The sequence below is a fragment of the Papio anubis genome, chromosome 16 (assembly GCF_008728515.1).
Source record: "Papio anubis isolate 15944 chromosome 16, Panubis1.0, whole genome shotgun sequence".
Classification (NCBI taxonomy): domain Eukaryota; kingdom Metazoa; phylum Chordata; class Mammalia; order Primates; family Cercopithecidae; genus Papio; species Papio anubis.
In genome coordinates, this window is record NC_044991.1 from 44,434,067 (window position 1) to 44,444,539 (window position 10,473).

Here is a 10,473-nt window from a genome sequence, read left to right on the forward strand (position 1 = left end):
TTTTTTTTTTTTTTTTTTTTTTCCTGAGATGGAGTCTTGCTCTCTCGCCCAGACTGGAGTGCAGTGGCGCGAACTCAGCTCACTGCAACCTCCGCCTCCCAGGTTCAAGCAATTCTCCTGCCTCAGCTTCCTGAGTATCTGGGACTACAGGGGCTTACCACCACACCCAGCTAATTTTTGTATTTTTAGTAGAGACGGGTTTCACTCTGTTGGCCAGGATGGTCTCCATCTCTTGACCTCATGATCCACCCGCCTCAGCCTCCCGAAGTGCTGGGATTACAGGTGTGAGCCATCGTGCCCAGCCTGCTGCTGCTTTAAGGTAGTGTAAAATATATCACTGAGGCAGATAAAAGGCACTGCCAAGAGTTCTGGCTATAGATCATCCAGAGTCCAAGGTTTCCTGCCTCCCATCTATTTCTTTTTTTTTTTTTTTTTTTTTTTTTTTTTGAGACGGAGTCTCGCTCTGTCGCCCGGGCTGGAGTGCAGTGGCCGGATCTCAGCTCACTGCAAGCTCCGCCTCCCGGGTTCACGCCATTCTCCGGCCTCAGCCTCCTGAGTAGCTGGGACTACAGGCGCCCGCCACCTCGCCCGGCTAGTTTTTTGTATTTCTTAATAGAGACGGGGTTTCACCATGTTAGCCAGGATGGTCTCGATCTCCTGACCTCGTGATCCGCCCGTCTCGGCCTCCCAAAGTGCTGGGATTACAGGCTTGAGCCACCACGCCCGGCCAATTTCTTTTCTTTCTTGTTTATTTATTTAGATCTCGCTTAGAAACAATTTTTTCTTTTTTCTTTTTTGAAAATTTCTATTTACAATGATAGAACTTGCGACTACCTCAGAATATACCTTTTTCTTTTTTTTTTTTTTTTTTTTTTTGGCAGAGTCTCATTCTGTCTCCTAGGCTGGAGTGCAGTGGCATAATCACAACTCACTATAGGCTTGACTTCCTAGGCTCAAGCATTCCTCCCACCTCAGCCTTCCAACTAGCTGGGACCACAGGCATGCACCACCATGCCAGGCTAATTTCTGTATTTTTTGTAGAGATAGGATCTCGCTATGTTGCCCAGTCTGGTCTTGAACTTCTGAGCTCAAATGATCCTCCTGCATCAACCTCCCAAAATGCTGGGATTACAGGCATGAGCCACCATGGCTGGCCCCATCTATTTCTTTCTAGTAGTAACTCTTATCATATACTTCTGTGATTAGAAAAGCAAAGCAAAACAACAAAAAGTTAATAGTAACTCTCACAGACACACTCCACCTACCCAGCAGCTCTCTATCCCAGTTGAAAGGGGCACATAGCTCATCAGTCTCACAGTAACCAGAGGCCAGAAAGCAGTTGCCTCACAATCATGTCTAGGTCCCTGTCTGGTCCAGAAGGAGGCCACATAAAGACCAAGCCCTGGACATGTTGCAGAGGAAGCTGAGCCTAAGCAGTACAAGCAGCAAATATCCTACTGCTTCAGAAATGTTCTTGCTTCTACCAGTACTATTTTGAATAACCTATGGAATTGAGGATTTCTAAATTACCTTTGCTTTCATTAAATTCTTTTATGTTGTACCTCTAACCAGGGAAAAGATACATTGCAAGTAACTGGAGCATCTCTCCTTGAAAAGAAGCAGGAGAGACCAGGTGTTATGATAGGATTGATGACTGCAAGAGAGAAGTTTGATAACTGTGTTATGTGAGGGATCAGTAAAAAAGCACATTTCTCTTTTGTGAGTTTCCTGAAAGTTATAAGGCTTTTTCACACCTTTGTATCTCAGATTCATCTGAATGGTTTCTGATTTTGTATTTTTTTCAGTGACAAATATTAATTGCATATTTATGGGGCACAATGTGATGTTTTGATATACGTATATGTTGGGCAATGATTAAGTCAAGCTAATTAACATATCCATCCCTTCATACAAGTACCATTTTTTGTGGTGAGAACATTTGAAATCTACTATTTTAGTAATTTTGAAATACAGAATACATTATTAACTATAGGCACCATGCTGTGCAACATCTAAAACTTATTTTCCTATTTAATTGAAACTATACTCTTTGCCAACCTCTCCCCATTCCCCATACCTCCCTCCCCAGCCTCTGGTAACCATCATTCTATTCTCTATTTCTTTCTTTTTTTTTTTTTTTTTTTTTTTTTTGAGATGGAGGTTTGCTCTTGTTGCCCAGGCTAGAGTGCAATGGCACCATCTCGGCTCACTGCAACCTCCGCCTCCCGAGTTCAAGTGATTCTCCTGTTTCAGCCTCCCGAGTAGCTGGGATTATAGGTGCACACCACCATGCCCGGCTAATTTTGTATTTTTAGTAGAGACGGGGTTTCACCATGTTGGCGAGGCTGCTGTCAAACTTCTGACCTCAGGTGATCTACCCGCCTTGGCCTCCCAAAGTGCTGGGATTACAAGTGTGAGCCACCGGGCCCAGCCTCTACTCTCTATTTCTATGAGTTTCAACTCTTTAGATTCCACATATAAGTGAGATCAGAAAGTATTTGTCTCTCACTTCCTGGCTTACTTCATTTAGTATAATGTACTCTAGTTTTATCCATGTTGTTGCAAATAGCATGATTTCCTTCTTTATAAGGCTGAATAATATTTCATTGTATATACATACAACATTTTCTTTATCCATTAATCCATTGATGGACACTTAGGCTGTTTCCATATCTTGACTATTGTAAATAATGCTGTAATGAACATGGGAGTGCAGACATCTTTTTGACATACTGATTTCAAGTCCTTTGGATATATACCTGGAAGGGGGATTGCTGGATCATATGCCAATTCTTTGTTTGTTTGTTTGTTTGTTTGTTTTTTGAAGAATGGCTATCTATATTGTTTGACATAATGGCTGTACCAATTTATAGTCCCACTCACAGTGTATAAGATTTCCCTTTTCTCTAGCCAGGTGTGGTGGCTCACACCTGTAATCCCAGCACTCTGGGAGGCCGAGGCGGGCAAATCACCTGAGGTGAGGAGTTTAAGACTAGCCTGGCCAACATAGTGAAACCCTATCTCTACTAAAAATAAAAAAATTAGCCAGGCACATGCCTGTAATCCCAGCTACTTGGGAGCCTGAGGCAGGAGAATAGCTTGAACCCAGGAGGCAGAGGTTGCAGTGGGCTGAGATTGCGCCACTGCACTCCAGTCTGGGTAACAAAGCAAGACTCTGTCTCAAAAAAGATTTCCCTTTTCTCCACATCCTCACCAACACTTATCATCTTTCATCTTTTTTCTAACAAGTGTGAGGTGATATCTCGTTGTGATTTTAATTTGCATTTTCCTGATGATTAGTGATATTGAACATTTTCTCATATATCTGTTGGCTGTTTGTATATATCTGTTGGCCATTTGTATGTCTTCTTTCAAGACATGTCTATTCGGGGCTTTTGCCCACTTTTTAATCAAGTTGTTTGTTTTCTTCCTATTTAGTTGAGTTTCTTATCTATTTTAGATATTAGTCCCTTGTCAAATGTATGGTTTGCAAATATTTTCTCCCAATTCATGGGTTGTCTGTTCAATCTCTTAATTGTTTTCTTTGCTGTACAGATTTTTAGTTTGCTGTAAATTCTATTTGTCTATTTTCACTTTTGTTGCTTGTGCTTTTTGGGGTTATATTTAAGAAATCACTACCCAGACCAAAACTGTGAAGCTTTTCCTCTATATTTTCTTTTAGTTTTAGAGTTTCTGGTCTTATGTTTAAGTCTTTTTTATTTTTTTTGAAATGACAAAGTGACTGGGTTTTTTTGTAAGTAACTAGATTAAATTTTCTTCCATTGTGCCAATATGTGACCCAACACAGAGATTAAGTGCCAGTTTCAGGAAAATAAAGTTATATTTTTGTCAGCCATGAATGTATGTCTTCTGAATATTTTTTCTTTTGTTTTTAGTTGATACATAAACATGCATCAACTTCATCAATGATGCAGAGTGATATTTTGTACATATATAGAATGTGTAATGATCAAATCAGAGTTATTAGCATAGCACCTCAAACATTTATTATTTCTTTGTGTTGTAAACATTCAAAATCTTCTCTTCTAGCTTTTCTAAAATATGCAATAAGTCGTTAACCATATTTATCCTACAGTACCATAGAACACTAGAAGTTACTTCTCCTATCTAGCTGTATTTTTGTATCAATTAACCAACTTCTCCCTATCCTCCTCTCTTCCCATCCTTCCTATTATCTAATAACCACAATTCTACTCTATCACTTATATGAGCTCAATTCTTTCCGCTTCCACATATGAGTGAGAAAATGCGGCGTTTGTCTTTCTGTGCTTGACATTTCACTTAACATTATGTCCTCTGAGCTCATCCATGTTGCATAAATGACATGATTACATTCTTTTTTTCTTTTTTCTTTCTTTTTCTTTTTCTTTTCTTTTTTTTTTTTTTGAGACAAGTCTCACACTGTTGCCCAGTCTGGAGTACAATTGCATGATCGCAGCTCACTACAACCTCTGCCTTCTGGATTCAAGCGAGTCTCGTGCCTTAGCCTCACCAGTAGCTGGAATTACAGGCATGCACGATCATGCCTGGCTAATTTTTGTATTCTTAGTAGAGACGGGGTTTTGCCATGTTGGCCAGGCTGTTCTCAAATTCCTGACCTCAAGTGATCCACTCGCCTTGACCTCCCAAAGTGTTGGGATTACAGGCGTGAGCCACCGCACCTGGCAATTTCATTCTTTTTCATGGCTGAATAATATTTCATTGTGTATATTTTTATTTTTTTATATTGATATTTATTTTATGTTTTTATATTTTTATTCATTTATCTGTTGATGAATATTTAAGTTGACTCCATATCTTGGTTATTGTGAAAAGTGCTGCAATAGACATGGGGGCACAGGTGTCTCTTCAGTATACTGATTTCCTTTTCTTTGGATAAATAGTAGCAGGATTGATGGATCATATGGTAATTCTATCTTTAGGTTTTTGAGAAACCTCTATACTGCTTTCCATAATGGCTGTACCCATTTTCTTTCCACCAACAGTGTTTAAATATATGGTTGTCAAATGTATGGTTTGCAAATATTTTCTCCCAATTCATGGGTTGTCTGTTCAATCTGTTAATTGTTTTCTTTGCTGTACAGATTTTTAGTTTGCTGTAAATTCTATTTGTCTATTTTCACTTTTGTTGCTTGTGCTTTTTTCTCCACATCCTTGCCAGCATTTGTTAATTTTTGTCTTTTCGATAACAGAGTCATTCTATGTGCTTAGGTTTTTAATACATTTTGAGTTGATTTTTGTATGCCTTGTGTGATAAGGGTCCAATTTCATTCTTCTGCAGTGGACATACATTTTTCCCAACACCATTTATTAAAGATAGTGTCCTTTCCTCATCATGTGTTTTGGCACCTTTGTTGAAAATCAATTGACCATAAATACAAAAGTTTATTTCCGAGATCTCTATCTTGTTCTGTTGGTCAATGTGTCTGTTTTTAGTCCATTATCATGCTGTTTTGATTACTATAGATTTGTAATATATTTTGAAGTCAAGTTGTATGATGTCTCCAGCTTTGTTCTTTTTGCTTAAGATTGTTTTGGCTATTTGGGGTCTTCGGTAGTTCCACACAAAATTGATGGCTGTTTTTTTTCTATTTCTGTGAAAAATGACATTGGGATTTTGACAGAGATTATATTGAATCTGTAGATTGCTTTGAGTAATATGGACATTTTTACAATATTAATTTTTCCAATCCATGAATATATCTTTTTATTTATTTATGCCTCCTTGAATTTCTTTCATCAAAGTTTTATAATTTTTAGTATACAGATCTAAAAGCTTTCTGTATCAAACAATTACTACTACTCTTTGAATCTATTCAGTAGGGTAGCACTTATTGGAGACAGGACAGGCTTTGGCCTGGGGAGAGCTAGGTGAACAGACCCCCTTGCAGAACCCGTAAATGCTCATGCATCAGCTTTATCTCAGCTTTATTGAGGAACTGCCTGACATGTTCTTTTTGTCTGACAGGAATCACTCTTCCCAATTCCGACTCCACTTTTTTTTGCACATAAGGGTTCATAAGTCTCTCCCATTTTATGTATATCCCAAGAATTCTCTCTGCCAGTGATAGCCCTCTACCTGCTCCTAATGGATCCCAAGATCTATCCCCCCCATCAATTGAAACTGCTTTTTCGAAGAATGCCAACAGCTCATTGATTACCAATCCAGTGGCCTCTTGCCGTTCTTTCTGCTAACCTCTGTGCACCATGTGACATTACTCACCATCTTCTTTTTCCCTCTTCCTCTGCAGAGCCATCTCAGGCTCTTTCATGGGCTTGTCTTTCTCAGTTCTCCTTTTAAATGTTGTGCCCAAGGCTCGGTGCTTGGCTTTCTTGCTCTTTGTATTCTATGCATCTCATGCTGTCACCCAAGCCCCACACATTTGTTTACATGTCTATATCTCAGACCCTTCTTCTAATCTCTAGACCAGCATATCCAGCTACATGATGATCATGAAGTATGCATGCAGATTCCTTAAATCAACATTTATTATCAAAGTTACTTCCTCCTCTGTTTTTTCTCTTGTTAATGGCCTCAACTATCCTTCCCTGCTCACCTTGTTCTCAAGTACTCCAAATTATGTGATTATACAGTTCTAATTCCCGTAAGTATCATTTAATTCAGTGTTTTAACGATAAGACTGAGGCCTACCATGGTGAAATTGCTTCCCCCGCGTCATCCTGCAAAGCTAAATCTAGAACCAGAATCTCCTAATCCTTTATATTTATTCATTCCCTTATTCTTTTACCAAATCTTGTCAATTCTACATTCTCAGGGGTTTTCCCACCTATGGATTTTCACTGTCTCAATTTAAAATCTCATTTTAGTATCTTTTAACTACACTAATACACTTCTAACTTGCTTTTCTCTTATCCACATACACTACTGCCAGAAATAATATTCCTTAACTCCAAATCTAATCATTACGTTCTCCTGCTGAGACATCCACTTTATATAGAATAAAGTTCTAATATCTTGTCCAGTAGTCAAAATCCTATATAATTAGATCCCAGCTTCCTTTCTATTTTGTCTTAGCTACACACGTATTTTATTTCAACCAATTCAAACTATTATTAGCTACTCAGTATACCTAGCTAACTCTCCCACTTGCATGTCTTTCTCAAGCTGTTCTGCAGACGGTCTGTCGACAGGAAAGGACTGTCATCCAATCTTCTTCCCCATCATCGCCATAAATCTAAAGTATAGTATCTTGTTCATCTTTCAAGGTCTATCTCAAGTTCTACTTCCTCTTAAAAAAAAAAAAAAACAGATCCAGCGCGGGGGCTCATGCCTGTAATCCTAGCACTTTGGGAGGCCGAGGCCGGTGGATCACGAGGTCAGAAGATTGAGACCAGCCTGGCCAACGTGGAGAAACCCGTCTCTACTAAAAATACCAAAATTAGCTGGATGTGGTGGCGTGAACCTGTAATCCCAGCTATTCGGGAGGCTGAGGCAGGAGAATTGCTTGAACCCGGGAGGTGAAGGTTGCAGTGAGCAGAGATCATGCCACCATACTCCAACCTGGCAACAGAGCGAGACTGTCAAAAAAAAAAACAAAAAAAAAAACCCTTGGTGGCTCATGCCTGTAGTCCCAGCACTTTGGGACTTTGGGAGGGTGAAGCAAGAAGCAAGAGGATCTCGAGCTCAGGAGCTCAAGACTAGCCTGGGCAATATAGTAAGACCCTGTCTCTATAAACAAAAAACAAAACAAAACTTTCCCAACCCCTTCCAAGTAGCACATTGTGCCTTTATTGTCCTCTGCATCAGAGTCTCATAATTGAGTTAGTTTTTAACTCCCTTAGCAGATTGCTAACTACGTGATTACAGAGATGGTGTTGTACTTGCCTTTTAGATCTCCTTTAGCTCACTGTAGAACTTGACATTTAGTAGATGCTCAGAAACACTTGTAAAATTAAATAGTAACTAACATACATGTAATGCTCTACTTTGTAAAATACATTTCCAAAACTTGTGGAGTAGGTCATTCAAATGTTTTCATTATTCTAAATTTATAGATATTTAAAATTCTGAAGAACAGAGTTTAGTAAGACCTGAATTCTCTGGTGGGAATCAAAGGTTTTTACTCTGTATTACCTCTGTTATTCTAAGTCTGAATTCTCCAAAGGACTGTGCTGCGTATTTTCCTCACAATCATATTTACTTGCCTCAGGCTGTTTGTGCATACTATTAAACAGCCAGATGAAAAATTAAAAATTCAATCAATCATCCAAATATTTTTAAATGTAATATACATATGTTTGCTTTCATATAGAACAAACAGCCAGGTGATTGATCAAGCTATTTGCTTTTCAACCAGTTGTTTTCGCAGTATGATTATTACATAAACTCTAACAGTGATATTTTATCAGTTTTTTGTAGATTTTCTAATTTTACTGGATTCTTCAATTTATTTACTATAGTCATCTAGTCCTATTTATATAATTTATCAGCCAATAAAATATAGTAAAAAAAAAAAAAAATGGTTGTTATGACTTCTTTAAGCCTGTTCCCTCAGACTCGGAACCAAGATTATAATGCCAGGATTGAAGAGAATATTCTAAGATTGGATAAAGTTATTTACACCCTGCAGCTTCCATGATTGAGAGATTTAGGGAGAAAAAAACAAAAACACATTAACTCTGGAAACAAGCAGGAGTGTCTTTGAAATCATCAGGAATTCCCAAGAGACAAAATAATAGGTGGAATTGAATTGAAAGAGAAAACTTTTGCCCAAAATGTGCAAAAGAGAATACTGCTAGGAAAGACGTAAGAGTAGCTTCAGGGAAAAAAAGGAAGGAGTCCTGGCGCGATGGCTCATGCCGGTAAGCACTTCAGGAGTTTGAGGCGGGTGGATCACCTGAGGTGGGAAGCCTGGCCAACATGGTGAGACCCCGTCTGTACTAAAAATACAAAAATTAGCCAGGCAGGGTGGTGGGTACCTGGAATATCAGCTACTTGGGAGGCTGAGGCATGAGAATCTCTTGAACCCGGGAGGTGGAGGTTGTAGTAAGCCAAGATCGCGCCACTGCACTCCAGCCTGGGGGACAGAGTAAGATTCTGTCTCAAAAAAAAAAAAAAAAAAAAGCAGTAGGAGCAGCCTAGCAATTCTGACCCCCACTCCCCTCTCAATTGCCACTACCACCATATACAGAGGAAAGGGCAAGACTTATGAAAGGCTAGGTTACTAGGTTGTTGGACCAACCCTCCTACTGAAATAAAATGATACATGTAAAATACAAACTTCTTAAATGCATCAGAGAGTTTAGAAGACAGTGAAGTACCAGATAAAAAATATAGGGAAAATCTAGAATCTAGAGAAGTAAGCACAAGTGCCCCTGAGCAGGGCCAAGACTTGCTCCCTCCTGGCCCCAGCCGTGCACCTGAACATCAAAGCAGCTTTTGCCCCTGTGCTAGACAAGTGTAGACACTGGTTTTAATGGCCACACAAAGAGGATAGAATCCAATACTCTAGACCTGTCCAAGGTGAGAAGTCTAGTAAGAGACCTTTTCAACATTAACCTGGGACCAGAAAATGCTCTACTCTTAAAATAAGGGCACACTACCCCTTCCCAAGTTCAGGGATCAATAGGACTTAACTTTTAGCACAGCAAAGAGAAAAGGAAAAAGAAAAATATATCTCTCTGAGAAGTTGTGTGGTCATGTGCCAGCCCTCACAGCTTGGGTTTACATTGCTTAGGGATTCCCAGGCACCCCAACCCTAGAACTAGCTCTAAGGTTAGATCTAGGCACCTAGGTTAAACGTCAGGAAACTGGCAAAAGTAAATTCATGTTTTCTCCATGGAAAGACAACTTCATCATAGGCCTCAAAGAATCCACCCTGATAAAGTTTGCAGTACATAGTCAAAAATAAGTGCAAAAGGAGACAAATCACTATTAGGTGGGAGCATTTGTGGTCGGCATTTGTGCCAGAGATATAGACTGAGGCTGCAAATGGCTAGTGATATCATGGAGTCTCTATTCCTATTCCTAGAAGACTAGCTCCTGTTACACTCTGATAGCACACCCTGCAATACCCACAAAGTCACTGATAGAAAGCTGAGGTAATTCGTTATAGCATTCACAGACAGATTAACAGAGAAAATCTAAGCCTAACACGAGGACATTAGGACTCAGCAGTGCTTACATATTCTACAATTTGAACAATTCGGAGAATATTGGCATGGCCCCTGCACAAGGGTGACCCGCAAATTTGTGAAGCATTCCATATTTTTTAAAAAGCAAACATTTGAAGACTTTAAAACATAAAATACCGTAATATATATTTAGAGAGGTTACTTAATCCATGAAACAAGAACAGGCTTTAATGAAAGAAAAAAGATATTTTAGAAAGAAATATCTGATAGCAAAAGTAGAAACCTTAAGGCTGAATAGCAAAATTGTCATAGCTGAAGAGCAACCTGGATGCTCAAGATCAAACTGAGAAATTCCCT

General features: G+C 39.2%; 1 non-coding gene across 1 annotated transcript; it reads left to right on the forward strand.

The window, feature by feature from the left end:
• Positions 1–10,151: 10,151 nt before the first annotated feature.
• On the forward strand, positions 10,152–10,254 carry LOC116270848. Its single transcript, XR_004179156.1, has one exon. It is a non-coding gene; the product is annotated as a U6 spliceosomal RNA (small nuclear RNA).
• Positions 10,255–10,473: the final 219 nt, after the last annotated feature.